The 23127-nt window shown below is 34.7% G+C and overlaps 3 long non-coding RNA genes across 3 annotated transcripts in view; 1 reads left to right on the forward strand and 2 right to left on the reverse strand.

Annotated features, from left to right (window-relative positions):
- LOC125666706 (uncharacterized) overlaps nt 1-8969 on the forward strand; it is an 18818-nt gene extending 9849 nt beyond the window's left edge. The window contains exons 3-5 of the long non-coding RNA XR_007366827.2: nt 6196-6682; nt 6843-6964; nt 7814-8969. This is a non-coding gene — a long non-coding RNA (uncharacterized LOC125666706). The remainder of the gene's footprint in view (nt 1-6195; nt 6683-6842; nt 6965-7813) is intronic.
- Nucleotides 6963-8398, reverse strand: LOC130050917 (uncharacterized). Its single transcript, XR_008799301.1, has 2 exons — nt 8281-8398; nt 6963-7744 (listed from the first exon to the last, which is right to left on the reverse strand). It is a non-coding gene; the product is annotated as an uncharacterized LOC130050917 (long non-coding RNA).
- Nucleotides 8970-11004: 2035 nt separating the features above from the next.
- LOC125666712 (uncharacterized) lies at nt 11005-23090 on the reverse strand. Its single transcript, XR_007366828.2, has 3 exons — nt 22933-23090; nt 11390-11502; nt 11005-11180 (listed from the first exon to the last, which is right to left on the reverse strand). It is a non-coding gene; the product is annotated as an uncharacterized LOC125666712 (long non-coding RNA).
- Between the last annotated feature and the right edge of the window lie 37 nt (nt 23091-23127).

Below are 23127 nucleotides of genomic sequence, written 5' to 3' on the forward strand. Positions count from 1 at the left end.
AATATAGTGTAATGTGATACTGCAAATACATGTCTTTGCATTCTACACATTTCCTTTACTTTACAATAGTTAGCTGTCTTGGTTACTGGGAGTACAAGACCAACGGTCTGGTACAATACCAGACTGTTAACAGGCATTGTCCCTTGGTGCTCCTGTAATCAGGTCAACATATTGTGGGTTGTTTTTGTTTTTGTTTTATTCTTTCATATAATGCTATTATTCTCTTTTATATAAGTATTCACACGACACTATCATTATCTGCTATCCCAGAAACTGTTGTGTGAGGCAGTTGGGTTATTTTATTTATCATGTTGTTAATTTAAATCTTGTCTGTAATCAGTATTTCATATATAATTATATAGATATGTGCAGTGCAGAAGTGTGAACTCTGTCAGTATTACCGGTAGTACTTCTAAATGATTGTTATTTATTTTCATTGTTATAATTAATTGCCTGTTAACATGTACATGCCCCCCGAGGGCCCTTGATTGGTGAATAAACTATAAACTAAACTTATAGTGAACTACCGTAATCTTCGATATTTACAATTCTGCATAAAATATTTGATTTAATTTCCACTATATAAAATTCATTTCCCGAATATTGTTCATATTATTGTCATTTTTACTAGAGTGAAGGAATTCCAATATTCAAAACTAGTACAGGCCCGAACAGAGTTCTAAGAGGGAATGGGAGCTGTCTGCCCCTACTTTTTTTTAGGATGTGTCTTACTGTCTTTGACGATGTTTCCTCATTTGTATTTGAGCTATGAAAAATATTTTAACCTGTTTGCGGGTTTGTACCCCCCTTCTCCGTGCTCATATAGTCATAATTATGTTCATTGTGAAAGTAATTTGACGGTTTCTTTCACAAAGTTTTGAATGATCACGATATTCCTTTTTATATATCTATACCAAACCCCATTTCTGATCTATTTGTTTCTGCTTAAGGTAGCTCACTACTCTAAAATTTTATTTAATGGCTCGTTAAAACACCTCTTATATGTATCATTTTACCATTGAAAGAGTGATACAAGCTCTCAATTATTTTATGAATTGTTTGTGATTTTCCCCAGAATAAAAAAACAAAAACAAAGGTGTTTTGTTTGCAAATAAGAGATTCTAGGGTCCAAATTTCGCTGTGATTTGGTGCATGATATGAATATCTAATAAAACATGCCTAAATAATTCAGATATAAAAATTCTAATTTTTTAGAAAAAAAATATTTATGAAAATTGAAAACGTTATTTGTTAAATTTTTTTTTAAATCTACGGATAAAATCTTCAAAAAAAATGTCAGTTAGAAAAGAGATATATAGAAGAAATATATTATAAAAAGAAATTGAAACAAAATGACCAGATTTTAGAGATAATCATTATATTCAAACAAGAGAAAAAAGTACCGTCATCCCGATCAAAATTGATAGAAATTACTAAAATAATCATATTGGTGATAATTGTATGCACTGTTCATCAAGAAATTAGTTTCCTTTATAAATTCGTTTAATTTGTAAACCATCATTTTACATCAAGGGAATGCAGTTTTCTGATTACAATGTTCTCAATGACTACTTTTTTATAATTCTGATCGGGTTTGGTTCAAATTAGAAAAATCGTAATATTTCTGAATTTTGACCATTTCATTTCATTTCAATTTCTTTTTAAAATCTATTTCTCTGATATATCTTTTTTCCAATTGACATGGTTTTGTTGGGTTTTTTTTGGGGTTTTTTTGGTTGTTTTTTTTTTTTTTGAAGATTTTATCCATAATTATAAAAAAAAATATTAGCAAATAACGTTTTCAATTTTCATAGATATTTTTTTATTTAAAAAATTACAACGTCTATCTGAGTCGTTTAGGCATGTTTCCTTAGATATTCATATTATGCATCAAATCCCAGCGAAATTCGGACTCAGGAATCTCTTATTTGCAAACAAAACACCTTTTTAATCATTCCGGGGAATATCACAAAAAAATCATACATAAAATAATTGAGAGCTTACAAGTATCATTATCACTTCAATGGTGAAATCATACTTCACAAGAGGTGTTTTAACGAGCCATTAAATAAAATTGTAGTGTGATGAGGTACCTTAAAAGTGCATTTTCTACATATTAAAAAAAAAAACATGGATAACCAGTCACTTCGTATAAAATTTAAATCATGCATTCACTGCCCAAGTGTAGAAACCGATCGATATATATATAAATAATAAAAAATCAATAGACATAGCAAAGCTAGATGTGAAAGAATTTGTCGTGCCCCCCCCCCCCCCTTTCAAATTTAATTGAACATGAAAACACGTCCTTTTAAAATATTCACTGTATAACATTTTAAGGTATCGTCTTTAAAACCTTACAGTACTATTTTTAAAAAATGATGACCTGGATTATGTCAGATGCTGCTTTAGATACATTAGTTAGGATCCTCTCTGTAAGAAATCAAAATAGGCCTACATGGACACGATACAGCATTGCTGACCATATTAATATTTAATGCAATTATATATTAATAATACTGTATATATACAAACGACACATGCCATGTGCATGACTGCTCCTCATACATTTTTAATTTTTTGTTTTATGTCACTTTCACTTGTGAAGGTTTTCTGTATTTGTTATATATATATGAAGAAGAAAAAAACCGATCACATATTGATGCAGGAACTGATCGTTGATTATTATGTGATCATTTTGGATTTTATTCTTTCAAATTATTTAACAACTGTGCCGATTTCTTCGCTAATTTTGTGATATTATTAATATATATTATATATATGTGTGTGTGTGTGTGTGTATTTTATATGTATATATATATATATATATATATATATATATATATATATATATATAGATTGTTTTTTATGGAATGTGTCATTCTGATTTTTCAATATATATATATACACTTGCGACAGAGCATTATAACCATACGTTCCAAAACCTGATACTTTTGAGATAATTATAAACATTTCTGACATATGCGAATAACTTCCAATAGTTGGGCGTATATTTCCTGTAGAAGTTCTCACATTGAAGATACTGTACATGGTCATTTTAATATTGCAAAGTATTATGGCTAGAAATCGACGGCCCGTCCGTTGTGAAATGTCGGTGATTCATGACTGGGTGCAAAATATACACATTACGTGTACAAGAATAGACTCTGAACTTTAATTCGATAAAGAAGGGGTTTTAAAAATTAAACCTCCATGACGGATCACCCCATGACCGATTCACGCTGTATATACATGTGCGGTTAATCGATGGGTACATCAGAGTATCTAAAGTTATGATAGCTCTCAATCTTAGATTTTTTATTTTGCTATAAAAAAAAAAAAAAGTGTGCTATAGTTATGCTAGTTTTGTATGTAACTTTAACCATGGTCATTGTTAATATCAAAATTAAGTTTAAGATTTAAAAAAAATTAAAGATTTCGGTTCTATTGAATATATATATATACATGTATATATACATGTATATATATTTGTACGGGAAGACAACCAGCCGCTTAGCCAGAAAGAAAATGAAGTGTACGCAAAGTACAGCAAGGGGTCTGGGGGCCGTCTTGAGACCCCCAGTAGGTGGGGGCCGCGGGGCGAAATCCCCGGAAGCTCCTGGGGTTTACCTATGAAATCACCTAGTTTTTGTGCAAAGAATTAGGGTTTCTTGTCCAAAACAAAAAGAATCAATTAAATTATTTTCTAAAGTGTTAATGTCAAGTCATCAGGTGTACCTAGGTCTGATTTACATTTTTTTAATACAAATTGTCCACTTATTTTCGACTGGTATAAATGGTAAATGTTACTGATAACAAAGAATATCCTAAACCCGCCTACATTTACATACATACATGTCTGATGTACATTAAAGTGACTTTGAATTTGATTGAATTATGTTGATTAAATTACAAATCAGAACTATATAACGCAAAGTTTTTTTGAGGCACATATATATATTTTATCGGCAGATTTCTCTCTCTCGCCGATGTGTACGCAGTTGCGTACTTGCGTGTAGACAGTTACGCGCCTGATATTAATTCATTCAAAGCCTCTGGATAGGTTTTCTAATACAAATATCAGTAACAATAGTTTTTAAAACCTTATTTTTTTTTGTTTTTTTGGTCATTGAAATAGTAAATCACAATTTTGCAACAACAAAATTCTACACCAAAATGAGAGCTAGTATTACTTTAAACGTGTAACACTTATTAGAGGTCGATATAGTATTTCATCACATTTTGGGAGTACAATGCACATGATAAGAAGATAACCTGACACCGAGAAAACAATTCATGTAGTTTTGTAAACAATTACATATGTACACTGTATATGAAAAATTACACGTAATTATCCTACAGTCAGTAGCTGCTGTAGCTATGACTATCCACCAGTGTGAATTAAATGTTCATTGTGTATACATGTGGGGGGGGGGGTAAATGGAGAATGATTCACATATTCTACTAAGCGACTTAGATATTCGTGTAAATCGTAATGATTTAAAATAGGATTATAGATTATTATACACCCGTAGTGTAAAGATTAAACCCTTTTATATATGTTTTGAAAATCGCTGCAGCAGCTATATTAAGAAAGGTAACTCTAACGTATAATAAGTACACATGCATTTTCTAGGGTAGATTGAGTTGTCCTTCATAGCAAACACGTAAGATTTAGTTGAACTGAGAAACAAGGAAGCATTGCAAACTGAAAAACACGACGTTCAACAGATCTATTATAAACAACAACAATAACAAAACAAACCCCCCAAAAAACCGTCTTTTTTATTTGATTCTCTTCAATTTCTGGAGAATGATCTTGAATTAATGTAAACAATTAACTATTCTCTCTCTCTATCAAAATTCTTGCATATATCTAATTAATTTTTTTTATCATTTAAGTTAGTACAAATGCTGCCGCACATTCAATTTACAGTACATTAGAAACACACACACACGCACAGACCGAAAGAGATAATATCTAATTATCTATATATATATATGTGTGTGTGTGTGTGTGTGTGTGTGTGTGTGTTACATGTACATGTGTATATACAAATATGAAAATCTGAATACAGAAAAAGGAACAAAATTGCAAATACAGGTAAATAAAATAATGAATGATATAACTGAAATTCCCTGGTTGTCATGTAAATATCTACATGAATTCACTGTGTGTATCTGTTTAAGTTCTAGGGGGAAAATTAAATTTCTCCCAATAAAAGTCATTCAATAAATCAAAATTGTTATCATCAAGTACTTAAAATACACATATAGTCATATGATATAAATGAGGTCATATAAACTGAACAACAAACTCTGTGGGATAGAGGTGATGAGATAACATTGGTTATGATGCCTTTGTGGGTTGATCACTTCAATGATGAACCATGGGTCCCGGGTCCGATTTTCCTGTCACATGTATCCGATGACGGTCTTTTGAGTGATCGAAATAAATAAAAGCACTTTTATGTATGCACAAAGGTATGATAATAATGATGAATGAATGCATTTATTTGATAGTTATTATTATATGTATACACCAATAGATTGATTCACTAGACTGATTGAGACTCGCGTTTCTCGTCCTGTTTGTAAAGAATGTACATACATACAGTACACCAGTCGTGTGGACAGTCTAGGTCTAGTGATACTAGTGTGTTTTGTAAACAATCACGAACCACCAAATTAGTGACGCCCTGTTTACACTAAAATGATAAAATAGAATACAAAATGCAATCGTAGCTGACTATTAGATTTGTATGAATCATGTGCATTTCAAAAACACTTCAATAATATGTTGACGGTACTACCGTTTGAGCGCAGCTACATGTAGATTCTATGATGTATGTACAGATTTTGTAATGTTCATACTTTGATTAGATTCAATTTAAATCGATATCTATTTGCCAAATACTCAGTACATAGAATTTAGGCAGCAGAAATTTCAATCGGATTAAAATCAGCTCCTCGATCCGCTCCTTTATTTCTTTTGTTTTGTTGCTACTCGCGACAAAACAAAAGAAATAAAGGTGCGGATCGAGGAGCTGATTTTAATCAGATTGCAGAAATTTTAGTTTTCTCCCAGGGTTTTATATAAATCATTATTTAAGTGCTGTATTAGCTGTGTTCGCTATTAAAGAGATAAAACAAGCATTTGATTTTTAAAACTGGATTTTTATAAAATCATTACAGCATTTTGTTGATGGAGGGCCATCAGAAAAGTACCCTGACCCGAAGTCAGCTTTAGGACATGGTCGAGTTACTACGAGCAGACCAACACCACAGAAACGACAATCACCTGATTATTCAGACAACACAGCAGAGCCAAAGAAGCTTTTAGTTGAAGGCCCAGGGCCGTAAATTACATGGAGGCGGAGGAGGCAGCTGCCTCCTCCAACTTTTGAGCCAAAAAAAATTAAAATTTAAAGTTCATTAGAATTTATGTCCGTTTCCAATAACTAAGAACATGATACCTCCCTTAAAAAGCATTCCAAATCTTTCTTTTAGAATGAGTTAGTCAAGTAACATCTTAGAAGGCCCTAGAATCAAGGATTTTGCACGAAACGTATTCAGTGTGCACAAAATGTGCTCAGCGTCTGGGGGCCTGGGCGGCCCCCAGACCCCCGCCTAATTTCCGGCCTCCTCCAAATTGAAGGTTAATTTACGGCCCTGAAGGCAGGTATTGATTTAAAACATATTAATTCATGTCAACTGTGAAATGTTTCTATGGCGTAGGAATTAACAAAATGTGAAATATCTATGCAGAAATTAGATGCACACATTACACGTTACAATATACTATATACTTAAATTATTATGAGAACTTGTATACTGTATAGGGTTTTCGAAAATGGACAGACTGAAGTTCAACAGACACAGGAGGATTCGACAGTAGTGCCAACAGATAACAGTGTTGTGTCAGAAGATTGTCAACCTGTAAAAGAATCAGTAGAATCCAATGGTATGCAGTGCTAAGTTTATTTTTTCAATGCAAAATATTGTTTAAAGTGATTGACATACACATCACTCATTTTTTTCAACACTGAAAGCATGGTATCAATACATGGATAAATTCGTTCAACATTAATTTCTTGTCTAGTAAATTTAACAAAATCACAAAAAGGTGCTCCAGTTATCAAGAGCTGACCTTGAACTTGGAACCAATCTTTTTGATACATACTTTGAACCTGAAATTTCTAGGAAAAAATGTTTGATTTTCACAAACTTCCAGCAAAGTAGAATATCTTGCTGAATAGGGGCACTTAATTTCAAGAATACCTGTCAAAGATTTTTCACAGATTTTGGCATCTGGTGTTACACCTAAATATGGGATTTACAACTAATCCAACATCATGTATATGGTTTCCAGAACTTTTTATGTACATTTGTTTTGCAGTTTTTTAATTGGCCTGCCTATATGAAGTTGGTGCTGATTTAAAAGACTTCTTGTCAAAAATATTTCTAACAAATGTGTCATTAATTTCCTTTTTTCTATTCATGATAGAACCAAAATTAGAGGCGGTAATTCGTCCCTTCCTTTCTGCAAACCATCTTGCACTGCTGCTCTGACCTTTGTTCAATCTCTACACAATTTTCAAATGATACATTGAGGTCTTGCCAGTTGTGTTGTTTGTCCAGTACTCTCAAGGTTAAGCATCATGTATGGCTTTGGAAACTTTGTCTGCCCACTAACATCTGCTCCTTCGGGACGAGGTTGTTCAATAGGTGTTATCAAGGGAGCCTATATGTAAACACACGAACCACTACAAGTATTGTTCAATATTTTGTAAACTCATTTCTTTTATTGCAGATATAAACAGTCTTGATGTATTAGCAATGGCTGCTGAGAAGAGGAAGTTAGAAGAAGTCATAATATCTCTCCGAGAAGAAAACAACAAATTAAAATGTGAAAAAATGCATTTACAATATGTCGAGTATGAGATATGATAACTTAAAAACAGAGGAATTTAAGTATTATACAGGATTTTCATCAGCAACATTTAATGTTATATACCAGTTTTTAGTTCCTGTGGATGAGCCATTTGAGTACTCGAAAAGTATCAGTAGTCTAAGAATTCTTAGTATGAAGGATCAACTGTTATTTGTTTTAATCAAATTACGACAAAATTTTGACTTTAAACATATGTCTCGGCTGTTTGGAATTTCACCTCAAGACTGCAGTGTTATTTTTAGTAACTGGATAAATTTCATGTTTTACCACTTTGGATTAGTACCTATTTGGCCAGACAGAAGTATTATTACGTGATGTGTACTCACCTTGGGAGGCCATGGTTTAGAAAAATGTTTTTCGTATCCACAGAATTTTAGCACAGTATATTCCTGTTCGAATACAAACACCACTGCAGTATATGGGTAACACAATATTCAGATTTCACATCACATGAAGACCAAATTCCCTCCCTGGTTTAAACTGTGACCGTCCTGGCCATTAGTCACGTGGTCAGAAGTATTATTATAGACAACATGCCACAAAAATTTAAAGAAGAATTTCCTACTACTCTTGTCATCATTGATGGTGCTGAGGTGAAAATTCAAAGGCCTAGTTCGTTAACAAAACAGAGTCAGTTTTACTCTGACTATAAATCCACTACAACTCTCAAGGGTTTAGTTGGAATTGATCCTAGAGGATCTATTATATTTGCCTCAATGCTATTTTCAGGCTCAATTTCTGACAATGACATTGCCCATCAGAGTGGATTTTTCAAGATTTTGAAAGAAATGATTAAAGAAGGTAAAATACATGAAGGAGATGGGGTAATGGCTGATAAAGGTTTTCGTATAGAAAATGACCTTGAAAAGATAGGGCTTAAGTTAAATATACCACCCTTTGCTCCTGCTTCAGGCCAGTTGGAATCATCTTATGTGAAAATGACAGAAAAAGTTGCTAGTCATAGGGTGCATGTAGAAAGAGCTATTGTTAGAGTAAAGAAGTTTAAAATCATGGACAACAGAATCGACCTTAGTTAATTTAGTGCAATAAATCAAATCTGATTTGTTTGTTGCTTTTTAACAAATTTCATGCCTTTCCTTATCCAGGATTGAATAATATGTAGATTTCCTTACATGATATGATAATGCTGATCCAAGTGACTGTTGTGATTGACCAGCATCAACCATTTGGCTTGGTGCTGATACAATTTATGATATTGGTGCAGACACATGATTTTTCAATATGGCAATGTGACTCTTCCAGGTTAATTTTTCTAAAAATCAGTATTTTTATACCAAATTGAAATATCATGTGTATATACATTTTCAATGAAATGTTTGTCTTGTTCAATTAGTCATTTACTAAAGACACATAACAACACAACACCCCCACCCTGTTATTTTCATATGGAAAGTTCAGGATTCATTTTACAGTAGTAGTCAATTGCTTTGGAAATGAAGTTTGAATTGAACACATAAAATGATTGTTGTTTTTCTTATTAAGCCTACTTCTCTCAATCTCTGCCCCCTCACCCTTTACAAAGTGACGCTATGTGCATGTATTAACCAGTGTTTATATAAACTGAAAATGTGATTACATGTAATATTAATGATTGATGCTATGTACCGGTATCAACCAGTGTGTATATAACTGAAGATTTTATTTCGTGATATTGAGAATAAACTTGTGTACTAATTACATAGGGACTTGAAGTATGGATACAACTAAACCCCCCCCCCTCCTTTTTCATGGGGGGGGGGGGGGGGGGGGTGTTAATTTCTCATCTATTTGTGTGGATTCCCCATCTATTGCATCCCAAATTTGATTTATGTAATTGTTTCACTGTAGAAGGCCAATCTCTTAAACATTTATACATAGAACAGGTAAAAGGCTAATCTCTTAAACTATACAGGTAGAAAGCATGCAATCTCTAAAGCTTACAAAAGGAGTGAAACAAATACATAAATCACAATTGGTATGAGATAGACAGGGAATCCAAACATTTCAGAGAGATTGTCGCCGCAAAAAAAATCAGAATGGGGGGAGGGGTGTTATACTGGCTGTGTGCACTGATACTATATGTAATACACGCCAATAAATTATTAATCAGAATCATTTGCCTTGTATACCTGTTGTCATTATAGGTAGCCATATTACCAGGTCTTGCTATAACAATCTGAGAGACTGGTTCAGCTTTAATTTTGGGGCCTCTTGGTTTATCCCATTGTTGGGGTAGACTTGTTGATGAGGGTTCTACAAGAATATCTCTATACCCACACATCTTCCAGGACTCGATCATCATTATTAATGCCAAAACATGTGCACATTTTCCACCAGAACTTGACGAAGAAAACAAATTCGGTCAGAGTTCCCGATAATTAACAGACTTGTAAATGGAAAATTATTTTAATGAAGGTGTAAGCATATGATATATTTAAAAATCGTAGATATAATTCATTGATTACCCAGCTTTACAATCACAATGCGCATCTGTAATTTTCTTCCATGTCTTTTTCAACATCGATGTGGACATCGTGTGGCGACTCGGACTTGCGCATGCTACGGTATATTTTCCCAAAAAGTGTTAAACTTGAAATAGTTTTGAAAATTTTGAGACGGAATGCAAGTATGACCCTTTATTAAAAGCATTTGCCCGTTGTTTTTGTCTCAATGTAGGTTCATACGGCAAGTACTTTGCAGCAAAATCATCGAGAACGTCGGACAAATCAGCCGGTGCATTCGGATCACGCGCTCGTCTTTTTCCGTCACCGGCCCGCCCCCGCGGTTCATTTGCAGTTACGGAAATAGCCGAGTAGTTACGATTGCAGCCGGTGTTGATTCCAATCGTAACTACTCGACCATTTCCGCTACACTAGAAAAGCGAAGCTAGAAAGGCCGAGTAGTTCCGATTGGGAAACATTCATGTCATTACTCGTTAGGTGGCGCGACCGTTCTAAAGGTGGTTACGTGTGCGCTTGAAACGTATATAGACGCTTGATTCGAATGAAAATATAGGTCACAAACTACCAGGAAATGGAGGGAAATTCGCCTTCAGAAGCCCATGTTTTAATTTTCAGATTTTATTACCATGGCAACCAATTTTCAAAAATAATGTATATGGTTCTTGAAAGTACACATGTGAAAGATTTTAAAGGTCCATCATAACATCCGATGCTAGCCTGGAAATGGGTCGAGATACACTCAGGTGTCTCAGGTTACTGCCATCCTGGAAGTAAAAAAGCAACAAAAATGAGGAAAATACACCCATTTTCAACCCATCCTTATTCAAAAAAAAAAAAATTCCCAGTATAATGACAGACATCAACTTTCAGCAAAATTCCTAACCTTTCCAACAAGGCCAAATTTGCAACAGGGTCCTTGATTCCTTTTCGAGATATTTTACATCAAAGATGCAGCATGCTCTTTTCAACTTACCGTTTAAAGTGAAAGTAGAATTGCCCGCCTAGAAGTCAAACTCTCATACATCTCACAGTCAAAGTTTCGGATCCCATAAAAAGGCACTGGATCAATGTAGAATGGTCACCTCCCTATAATAAAACAGATATCAATAACAATGAAACTATTTAAATTCTATAAAATACTCTTTTAACATATTTACATTTTACACTTTAGCTTCGTATTGGCAATTCGCCAGGTATATTGAGACTTTAATGGAGGGAAATTATAGTAGGTTTACTGTCCAGCAATTAAAGAAGGAGTTGGTGACGAGGGAAGCTGCAACAAGTGGCAGAAAGTTGGATTTAGTTGAAAGGTATCGTGTACCCAATGCATGTTATTTGATAAGGGTAACTACTCATGATATTTTAGTATCATTCGTGCGATACTTAGCCCTTTAACAGTTTTTAAAACAGCGCGGCGTGCAGCATGAGAAACACGCCGAACGGTGAAAGACAGTCTTTCGTTATATAGGATTTCAATTTCGTATTATCATTAGAGTTCCCTGCTTCATAAATATCATTGTTTGATAGATAAAAACGTTTGTTCAAAACCAATGGCTTGAAATTCATAACGAACTGCAATTACAGTAATCTCAGCGAGATTCGTCGAGGCTGGATATTTGGACTGACGCCTCTTCCGAATCTCGGACCAGTGTCACATAAAGTGATTCGGGAAATCTTGCCTGAACTTCGGCCGCTTGTTGCGATTAAATTGGGTTAAATTGAATTTCTTGTCCGCTTCAACTTTTCGCCTTAGACATCCTATTAACTCCTTATCACAATGAAACTTGCATTTCTTACCTTTACAAGGTGTAAATCCCACAGTAATTCAAGTTGGCTATTTTCGAAGCCATTGCAAACGGCCACCATTTCATATTTTACCTTCTCAACACTGAAGAGTTCCGATATACTACTTCATGACAATTTGTACTATGATTGAAAATACAGAACTTACTGGTTGACAATTACTTTGTACAAAGCATTTAAGCATAAAAATTAAAAGCAATAACAGGGCCGTAAATTAACCTTCAATTTGGAGGAGGCAGAAAATTAGGCGGGGGTCTGGGGGCCGCCCAGACCCCCAGACGCTGAGCACATTTTGTGCACACTGAACACGTTTCGTGCAAAATCCTTGATTCTAGGGCCTTCTAAGATGTTACTTGACTAACTCATTCTAAAAGAAAGATTTGGAATGCTTTTTAAGGGAGGTATCATGTTCTTAGTTATTGGAAAGAACATAAATTCTAATGAACTTTAAATTTTTATTTTTTTTGGCTCAAAAGTTGGAGGAGGCAGCTGCCTCCTCCGCCTCCATGTAATTTACGGCCCTGTATTAAAGAAAACTGTGTAATATTTAATCAATCTATTTGAAGGCGTCCTAAACTATCGGAACTCTTCAGTGTTGAGAAGGTAAAATATGAAATGGTGGCCGTTTGCAATGGCTTCGAAAATAGCCAACTTGAATTACTGTGGGATTTACACCTTGTGAAGGTAAGAAATGCATGTTTCATTGTGATAGGGAGTTAATAGGATGTCTAAGGCGAAAAGTTGAAGCGGACAAGAAATTCAATTTAACCCATTTTAATTGCAACAAGCGGCCGAAGTTCAGGCAAGATTTCCCGAATCACTTTATGTGACACTGGTCTGAGATTCGGAAGAGGCGTCAGTCCAAATATCCAGCCTCGACGAATCTCGCTGAGATTACAATCACAGGAGTCGGCAGTTATAAGAACCACTTAGCTTCGCTCGCCGACTCCAGTGCTGCAATCTACAGTTACAACTTACATGTACATATACGTAACCAGGTTTAGCACAATCTCTATAGTCAGCTATATAGCTTGATAGGGCTATTTAAAATAGCTTGATTGAGCAAGTTTAAATTTAATTATGTTGAATATTTTAAGTGCCATAGCCAAAAAGTCCGGTACCTCGAATTTCCGAAATGCTCGTGATTTACCGAAATGCCCCCAGAAATTACCGAAATCCCCCATAAAACTACCGAAACGCCCCTTCCAACGTATAAATTAGAGCATATTAAGTTTATATATTTTCAATTTTGATAAGAAAATGCCAAATTGTGGTTGTAAATATAGAAAATTGTGTTCAATTCTCGCATTAGCGATATTTTAAAGAACGATAACTCTAGCAAAAATCTTGTAACCTCTGTGCTAAGGCCAAAATAAAATATATGTTTGTTTCCGGTCGCCCGACCGACCCTAAATATATCCACCGACCCTATATATTTTTTTTTTTCAATTTTCCGATTTCAATTTATCGATGTACGAACTACTACCCGAAATCATTTTGGTACGAGTTAACAATACCGACGACAACAATGGCGGCACATCTATTAGAAGCTGCCTCGGTGTCGGCAATAAAGTTACCTAAATGCCAGTATCAGAACCCCAATAGTATATTATGACAACTGTCTTGCACAAATCGATATTAAGCGACCTATTCAAGGCGCAGATTTTAAGGTGGACAGTCGTGCGGACGTGAAGTGAGGGCTAGCACCAAACGAGACCCCGTTCGTAGTCGAACGTTTTTATTTTTTATCTCACACTTGGATCCAGTAGCAGTTCTTGCGACAAATGAATAAAATTTAATGATCCATCACTCTTTTCAACCCAAAACGCCCGTGCACTGCAGGGATTTTTTTAAGGGTCTGTAGAGTGCCGAAATTCGGCCCCATTCCTAATCGTGGGTAATGCTGAAAAGTAGATGTGTTTCCCAAAATGATGCCAAAAAATTCCCAAATGATGGATGGTTTGATGAGAATATACCATGAGGGGCCATCCAACCTCAGTGCCACCCTGTTGCAAAACATTTGTGACAGTTTTTTCTTTGCTAAAGACCGGAAATGAAAGCTTGTTTAAGCCAGCCACATTGATAATAAAATATCAAATGGTGAACTTTTTGCTTGTTTTTCTTATTCATTTATATAAAACAAATTTTCCAATTTCAATCAAATATCACTATTTTTCCCGAACTTGAAGGCCCTGGCCCCTGGATTCAAGGGGTAAAAAATCCCTTCACTGGTAACTTGTACAGAGTGTTCAAAGCCACGAATCATTTATTCAAAAATGAAATTAACTGAACGCCTAAACTATATGTTTTTATATTACTTGTAGTATGTCAAAGCATGTAAGTAATTATAAAGAACTATTCGGTTGAAGAATAGGACTTCCACGAGAATATGTACATGTACAAAGTCACTCAAACCAAGTGCAAGGGTAGTATTTAGCCTAATAAACATTGTATGAACTACATGTATTTACTATGCAATGCTTTTTGTCAAATGTATTGTGTATGTGGTTGAATATTGTGTTTTGAGTAGAAGTAGCTAACACATTGATTACAAACAAATGACAATGTTTATGAATAAATACATGTAGGAAAGTGTGTAGAACTATTTAGCATAATCTGTACCACCTTTAGAAATGCGTACGGTTTCTGCTCCATATATGATGTCTGACAATTTTAATATGCTAAGACATTTATTGTAAATGTATATCAAAACTCAATCACATACTGTGCATATTGTCAATAAAACATTGTGCTCTGAACCAATTTTTTATCTATTAAACAACTTTAACTATCAAATTTTCATTGAAGGCACATATTTATTTGAAAAAAAAATATTTAAAAAAAATAAAAAGCCTACCTACCGACCCTTTTTTGAAATCGGAGGCGACCTGAAACAAACATATAATTATGTTCCCCAAACAAAGTTTGGGAACATATTGTTTTTACTCTGTTTCTTATTATTATTATTATTTATTATTATTATTATGTTCCCCAAACAAAGTTTGGGAACATATTGTTTTTACTCTGTTTCTTATTATTATTATTATTATTATTATTATTATTATTCTTTTTCTCCGGTACTTTTTTGTCCGGTAGTGTTCTCAGAAACTACAAAAGGGATCGATATGAAACTTTCCAGGATGATAGTATAGCGTTTGTAGATGTGCATAGTGATAGTTATTTTGTTTGCACGTGCATGCACGCGCACGCACGTGCATTGCAATTTTGGTACAAAAAATGCAAAATCAGAATATTGAAGGAAGCGATATAAAACCTAAATAGGATGATAGTATATCATTTGTACATATGAAAAATAATAGTTATTTTGCCAGCACGCGCACGCATGCGCGTCCACGCGCATTACAAAATTTGTACGCTAACTTTGGAATCAGTCTAACTTTTTTGTTGTTCATTGAAATGGCTTGAAATTCATATCATAGGTAGATATTGAGACCCTTAACTGATTTACATGGTCAAAATTACCAATTTGCACACGCATGCACGTGCACTTCATTTTGATTGGATAATGCTAAAACGTTTGTAACTATCTTATTTATGAAGCGAATGAGATGATATTCACAGCATATGTAGACAATATGTGTATCTATATGTTGGTGTAACAAAAAATGCCAACGCACACGCGCATGCGCGTGCAACGTTTTTTAAATGTTCAATTTTTAAAGGACGATAACGTTTTTGTTTTTCATCAAATTCTATTCATATTAGGGGTTTAGATGTATCTTGGTACTCCTTACAAATTGCTGTGGTTAGAATTACTGCTCAGCACGTGCATGCACGTGTGCTGATTTCTGATTGGACGATTTTAAAATCGCTATAACTTCCTTATATTTGGTGGAAACGTTATGAAATTCATACTGTGGGTATATGATACAAATGCCTGTTGAACGACATCAACAAAAATTCGGAATCATACACGCGTGCGCGTGTATCCACGTGCAACGCTTTCTTTCATTTCTTGGTACTGGAATGACCATATTGAACGTACTACATGTAATTAAAGGCTAAAATAAAATGATTTTTTGCTATAGATTCACAAGGACATCATTTTTTAATTGGGGGAGGTTTGGGGAACATCTGTAACGGTCCCCGTTACAATTAGAACTAGTTCTTATTCTTTTTCTCCGGTACTTTTTTGTCCGGTAGTGTTCTCAGAAACTACAAAAGGGATCGATATGAAACTTTCCAGGATGATAGTATAGCGTTTGTAGATGTGCATAGTGATAGTCATTTTGTCTTCACGTGCATGCACGCGCGCGCACGTGCACTGCAAATTTGGTACAAAAAATGGAAAATCAGAATATTGAAGGAAGCGATATAAAACTTAAATAGGATGATAGTATATCATTTGTACATATGAAAAATAATAGTTATTTTGTCAGCACGCGCACGCATGCGCGTGCACGCGCATTACAAAATTTGTACACTAACTTTGGAATCAGTCTAACTTTTTTGTTGTTCATTGAAATGGCTTGAAATTTATATCGTAGGTAGATATTCAGACCCTTAACTGATTTGCATGGTCAAAATTACCAATTTGCACGCGCATGCACGTGCGCTTCATTTTGATTGGATAATACTCAAACGTTTGTAACTATCTTATTTATGAAGCGAATGAGATGATATTCACAGCATAGGTAGACAATATGTGTATCGACATATTGGTATAACAAAAAAATGCCAACGCACATGCGCATGCGCGTGCAACGTTTTTTAAATGTTCAATTTTTAAAGGACGACAACGTTTTTGTTTTTCTTCAAATTCTATTGATATTAGGGGTTTTGATGTGTCTTGGTACTCCTTACAAATTGCTGTGGTTAGAATTACTGCTCATCACGTGCATGCACGTGTGCTGATTTCTGATTGGACGATTTTAAAATCGCTATAACTTCCTTATATTTGTTGGAAACGTTATGAAATTCATACTGTGGGTATATGATACAAATGCCTGTTGAACGACATCAACAAAAATTCGGAATCATACACACGTGCGCGTGTATGCACGTGCAACGCTTTCTTTCATTTCTTAGTACTGAAATAACCATATTGAACGTACTACATATAATTAAAGGCTAAAATAAAATGATTTTTTCCTATAGATTCACAAGGACATCACTTTTTAATTGGGGGAGGTTTGGGGAACATCTGTAACGGTCCCCGTTACAATTAGAACTAGTTATTATTCTTTTTCTCCGGTACTTTTTTGTCCGGTAGTGTTCTCAGAAACTACAAAAGGGATCGATATGAAACTTTCCAGGATGATAGTATAGCGTTTGTAGATGTGCATAGTGATAGTCATTTTGTTTGCACGTGCATGCACGCGCGCGCACGTGCATTGCAATTTTGGTACAAAAAATGGAAAATCAGAATATTGAAGGAAGCGATATAAAACCTAAATAGGATGATAGTATATCATTTGTACATATGAAAAATAATAGTTATTTTGCCAGCACGCGCACGCATGCGCGTGCACGCGCATTACAAAATTTGTACGCTAACTTTGGAATCAGTCTAACTTTTTTGTTGTTCATTGAAATGGCTTGAAATTCATATCATAGGTAGATATTGAGACCCTTAACTGATTTACATAGTCAAAATTACCAATTTGCACGCGCATACACGTGCGCTTCATTTTGATTGGATAATGCTAAAACGTTTGTAACTATCTTATTTATGAAGCGAATGAGATGATATTCACAGCATATGTAGACAATATGTGTATCTATATGTTGGTGGAACAAAAAATGCCAACGCACACGCGCATGCGCGTGCAACGTTTTTTAAATGTTCAATTTTTAAAGGACGATAACGTTTTTGTTTTTCATCAAATTCTATTCATATTAGGGGTTTAGATGTATCTTGGTACTCCTTACAAATTGCTGTGGTTAGAATTACTGCTCATCACGTGCATGCACGTGTGCTGATTTCTGATTGGACGATTTTAAAATCGCTATAACTTCCTTATATTTGGTGGAAACGTTATGAAATTCATACTGTGGGTATATGATACAAATGCCTGTTGAACGACATCAACAAAAATTCGGAATCATACACGCGTGCGCGTGTATGCACGTGCAACGCTTTCTTTCATTTCTTGGTACTGAAATGACCATATTGAACGTACTACATGTAATTAAAGGCTAAAATAAAATGATTTTTTGCTATATATTCACAAGGACATCACTTTTTAATTGGGGGAGGTTTGGGGAACATCTGTAACGGTCCCCGTTACAATTAGAACTAGTTTTTTTTGGCCTAATCTGAGGAGCTATCACCGAAGTTTTCCCTATAATTCTCGTACCCCCCCCCCTATAATACTTTTGTGAATTATTCTTTAATAATTTTGTTCACTGCCTTATGAGAACTATAATTCTTTAGTTTAAGAGATAAATAGTTGTCAAAAATTGTATCGAGTTAATAACCTCAAATACGTAAAATGTCTTGTTTTCTCTAATCATTGTTTCTTCTAACAATGAATGAAAAAGCATAAATATTCGTATTATTATACCCCCCGCAAACGAAGTTAAATTTGGGGGAGTATACTGGAATCACTTCGTCCGTCCGTCCGTGTGTCCGTCCGTTTGTCCGTAGACGCAATTTGTCCGAAGTTTATTTCTAATACCGCTTGACATATTTCATTCAAACTTTATGCACATCTTCTATATATTATGTAGTTGTGCATCTCCTATTTTCATTGAAATATTTTAACAGTTATAGAAGTTACGCACATTTTCTTTTCATTTTGGGGGTTGCGCACTTTGTCCAGAGTTTAATTCTAATAACGTTGAACAGATTTGATTCAAACTTTATTCTCATCTTATATATATAATGTAGTTGTGCATCCTCTATTTTCATTGAAATAATTTTAACAGTTATGGAAGTTACGGACATTTTCTGGTTTGGTTGTACTTGTAGTAATAGACACAATTTGTCCAGAGTTTATTTCTAATACCGTTTTACGTTCATAAGTCAATCAGGAATTGAAGAAGTGGAAAGAAGTTCAACAATGAAGTTCAACGTGCTTGCATTAAATATTTCCCATCATCTTATATGCCCCGCGGGGGTATTAGTCCCATTAGGACAGTTCTAGTTTTTATTTCATTTAACGGACACATCTCGTGTTTTCAAAGTATACAGAATTATATGCATTTTGTCTTCTTTATGCTTATAGAAATTAATTGTAATAGTTCGTTCGCTGAAGTATTGCGATAATTAGCCACAGTACGGACTTAAATCTAAGCCCCGATTTCAAAAAGCCTAGTTAATTAGATAGGTAGTCACGTGGTACAGTGACGTCATATGCGACCTTCGCCGATCAACTTGTTGTAAAAGTAGTGTTAGATATTTTTAAAAACTCGGGTTTTAGGGGCCTAATTTATTTACCATGGATAACATTTATTTCGATGTTGACAAATTTCCCGAGTCTTACATCTTTTAGCCACCAGTGCATACAAATAGCGACCCAAATGTAGCGAGAAAAGCGAGTATGAAATCTGCATAAATTTGCGAGTAAATAATGTTTACATGGGATCACTGTCTAAACACTATTTGGTAATGCCATTTCTGTAAACAACTGTAATTAGCGTTGTTGCTTTTCTAAACTAAACAGTGCAATAATTATTAAATTTATTTTTGGAGAAGTTAGATAGGCCTAAATTATGATACGATTATGTATCATTGACAACTAGGCCTACTGTCACGGGTGCATTTCGAAAAGAAAGAAAAAATAATAATAATAATGATCAAACTTATTGTGAAAATCACAATACTTTTAAATTATTTTATTAAAGCAATTTTATTAGGCCTAATCATTATTTTTTGTTATCAACACGTTGTTACTTAGGAAGTGGGAGCGCGGCGTGCTGTTGTTGTAAACACGTACACTATACGCGTTCCTTAAAAAAAATTAAAGCATTATAATTCAATTCAAAGTCAGGAAATATTATATTTTATTATTTATAATTGAAAGTTCAAATATCTTTTATCTTTAAATTTTTTAAAACTACCAGTTGGTAGACGCTGCTAGCAAAGTTCTGCCTATATGTTGTTACAAGGTGAAGGTCAGTTGGTGCGAGTGTGTATTGAATTCGAGAGCAGAACGAAAAGTATATGCCGTAGACCTGTATGTATCAGTGCGTAGCTTCGATAGAACAATTTTCTCGCAGTTTATCTACGTCTTGTCCAAGTGCTTGTTTGAAAAAGTACAGGGACAAATTCTACTGGGTTTTTTTTTTAGGCAAAGTCGTTGTGCCGACAAAAAATATTCACGTCTTGTCCCTCATACCTTCCTTCGAAAATTGAAAAAAACAAAACAAGTCCAAATCCTCTCTAATGACAGCAAGTACACCCTTAAACGGCACAAAACACCCTAATGCAGCGTTATTTACAAGCTGTTAATGTGATAATTGTTTGTTTGTCAATTAAATCTAATCTGTTTATGAAATGGCTATCAACTGTTTTCAAATCTTCTCGCTCGAGGTCGCATATGACGTCACAGATAATGGCGCGTAAAATATCGAAGAAAATATGCATATCGCAAGATTTGAATTTCATCGCTTTCAAACTCGAAAACTACGCAAACTGTTTCATTTAAAACACATGTAAAGTAGTTTTAGGCATGAAATGAATTAATTTTGCTGAAAAATTAAAAAGTTTAAAAACATGCGATGTGTCCTTTAATGTTTTCAATATATAACATAAATGAACTAAGGCAAATTTTGGTAAAGCAAACAGTCTTTTGCTACAGTAACTAGCGATTATTGAATGGAATAAATCGAGAGAGAGAGAAAAAAAACATTAAGAAAGCAAACAATTATTTCCTTCAGTAACTAACATATATAAAGAATGCTTTAAAAAAACAACAACCAGCAAATAGCCAACTAAAAAAATCAACAACAACAACAAAAATAGTACAATACATATGCACGTACTTCTGAAGCTCATGGTGCAATGAAATTTTCATTGGTCAGATTTCGGGTGTGGTTTTAGTGATAATGCCCTACAGTAGACACGTGTGTGGCACGTGCGCCCTAAAACAACAAGCTACCGTTAAACTGTCAATTCGATTACGCACGAGGGAAGCTATAACCACACATGGCATAATCATGTTATTCGATCCGCGTACTTAACAATATTGTTACCATGGTTTATGTATAAAGACAAAATTATTGATCGTCGGCACACGGACTAAATAGTTACTAATACTTTTATATCTTTTACTATTTATTCCGTTTTTAAAAGCAAAAATCATTCCTTCACATTTACGGAATAAATGCTATCGTGAAGTCCGCGTATCGAATAACATGATTGTGCCGACATTACTAAGCGCACAGATATATTAACTTGGCGGTGTTCCGGTGCCCGGAGACCCCACTTTAGATCCGCGCATGATTTAGATATGCAATGTGTTTTGCACACGCCAATAAATATTACGTCAACGGCAGGTAGGATGGGCAGAGTGTAAAGGTCTCCGTGTGCATGAAAATCCTGCTCGACTACTTGAACACCTGTTCCACGTTTTGATGATGAAAATATTAACCAATCTTTCAATCGGACCACGACATAGAACACGTATCCCAGTATATTACCACATTAGATTCCACAAAGAATTATTACAGGAATATAGCAACAGGAGAACTTGGCCCCACTTTATTTTGACAATATAGTTTATCCATAATTTTAACATGCGAAGTTTGATCCCCCCTTATGGTAGTAGTGAATGATTGTGGAAATGAAATAAAACCTTGAAATCCATGTCCTGATGAATCAACCGTTTTACAAAACGTAAACATTTACTGTTTGAAAAATATTTCAATCATGTGCATGTATACAAAATTAACAAGTCACGAATGTACGTATATGACAGAAAATAACGTTTATTTATCCACGTATTACACAAAGTGATGTATCATACAGGCTGATAGCATCGGGGGGGGGGGGGGGGGGGGGGGGGCTGTCTTTCTTAACAAAGTATATTTTTGTAGTAAAGATATATTTGGTGACTCCCCCGGACCACTTCTTAAAAAGTAACAGTGAATAGTAAGAATGCAATTTTGAAGTAGTACAAGTTGTGAAATGAATTCATGTATAGAAGGGAGCACCCCTCCACCCCACCCTGGAGTGAAGAACTAGAAGTAAGAGAAAACATAAAGTTTAATCAATATTATATTTAATAAAATAGTTCGTGTTATACTGTACAGATTAAAATCATTCTCTCCAAAGTAACTACTATAGCTATTCAACTATTAAAGCTTCAGGGGTACGTGTATTTTTCTTTGCCCCTTTTCTTACGTTATTCAATTGAAGCTTTGTATTTCAAATAACTGAGTAACAGTAACTACATGTATTACAGCTTTTTTTAATTTTTTTTTAAATTTTATATGCTATTCAATAATTCAATAGTCGCTAATTGCCAAAGGCACCTGAAGTATGGATATTACTACCCCCCCCCCCCCCCCACCCCCCCCCCCTTTTTCATAATTTTTTTTTTGGTGACAATAATTTCTCTGAAATGTATGAATTCCCAGTCAATCTCATCCCTCTTTCGATTCATGTAATCGTTTCACGCTTTTTGTAAGCTTTAAAGATTGGCCTTCTACCGGTATAATAAAATACACAAGGTAAGAAACAAAAATTTGTAAACAAACAGGGGGTCCCCGTTTCCGGGCACATTTTCCAAGTAATTACAGCGTTACCTAAGGAATTTTGACGAGCGGCAGGTCGGGGAGATGTCATACTACAAGTCTCTTCAACTCAAAACCCATCTCATCTCTTTTATTTGACACAATCTTGCGTGCATTGATCGGACAGGGCTTCATCTCTTCCACTGGCAGCCAAAAAGGAAGTCACAGAGTACGAATTTGTTGTACGCGCCGTGTGATTGGTTCGCA

This window comes from Ostrea edulis, chromosome 10, assembly GCF_947568905.1.
Source record: "Ostrea edulis chromosome 10, xbOstEdul1.1, whole genome shotgun sequence".
Lineage (NCBI taxonomy): Eukaryota > Metazoa > Mollusca > Bivalvia > Ostreida > Ostreidae > Ostrea > Ostrea edulis.